This window comes from Odocoileus virginianus, chromosome 28 (genome assembly GCF_023699985.2).
Source record: "Odocoileus virginianus isolate 20LAN1187 ecotype Illinois chromosome 28, Ovbor_1.2, whole genome shotgun sequence".
In the NCBI taxonomy this organism is placed as follows: Eukaryota; Metazoa; Chordata; class Mammalia; order Artiodactyla; family Cervidae; genus Odocoileus; species Odocoileus virginianus.
In genome coordinates this window covers 22,349,407-22,350,646 of record NC_069701.1, presented here as the reverse complement: position 1 = coordinate 22,350,646, position 1,240 = coordinate 22,349,407, and positions in this window count along the sequence as shown.

The following is a 1,240-nucleotide window of genomic DNA, read 5'->3' as shown; positions in this document are numbered from 1 at the left end:
TCATAAGGGTGGGGCCCTCATCCGACCTGACTGGTAAGAAGAGGCAGACAGACCTTGGGGTGCACACAGCGTGAGGAGAGCCCATGTGAGAACACAGGGAGAAGGCAGCCATCTACAAGGCACGGAGAGAGGCCTCAGGAGAAATCAGACCTGCTGACATCTTGATCTTGGACTTCCAGTCTCTAGACTTGTGAGAAAATTAACTTCTGTCGTTCAAGCCACCGAATCTGTGGTATTTTATTAAAGCCCTAGCCGACTAATGCAAGAACTAAACCAAAAGCAGAGGTTTTTTTCAAACCTGGCTCCCCAGTTGGGACAATCCCAGGAGCTTTAGACAATACTAACGCTTGGGTTGGCACTTCCCAGGTGGCGCTAGTGGTAAAAAACCCACCTGCCAATGCAGGAGACGTAAGAGAGGAGGGTTCAATCCCTGGGTCAGGAAGATCCCCTGGAGGAGGGCATGACAACCCACTCCAGTATTCTTGCCTGGAGAATCCATGGACAGAGGAAGCCTGGCGAGCTACAGTCCATGGGGTTGCAAAGAATCGGTCGCGACAGAGCGACTTAGCATGCATGCGCACACACACACACATTACCCCAGGGTGTCAGGACTTTTTCGAAGCTCCATATGTAAGCCTAAATGTCAGCCAAGGTGAGAACCACTGGGGTAATGGGTAGAAGTTTCAAGGAAGGAGACTTGATTTGATTAGAAAAAAAATAAAAACGACAACAATTTTTTTTTATTTTGGGTCTGCTGGAGACTCTTGAGAGTCCCTTGGACTGCAAGGAGATCCAACCAGTCCATCCTAAAGGAGATCAGTCCTGGGTGTTCTTTGAAAGGACTGATGTTGACGCTGAAACTCCAAAACTTTGACCACCTGATGTGAAGAGGTGACTCATTTGAAAAGACCCTGATGCTGGGAAAGATTGAGGGCAGGAGGAGAAGGGGATGACGTAGGATGAGATGGCTGGATGGCATCACTGACTCAATTGATCTGAGTTTGGGTAAGTTCTGGGAGTTCGTGATGGACAGGGAGGCCTGGTGTGCTGCGGTTCACAGGGTTGCAAAGAGTCATACACGACTGAGCGACTGAACTGAACTGAACTGAAATGGTGAGACCCCTGCCCACTCCCCCACCCCAGCTCCCCATCACATCACTGAAAGTATTTAAGCCGAGGTTGGAAGGTACAAGGGCTTCCTGGCAGGGGCTGAACCAGATCGCCACATTGCCATTCTCCT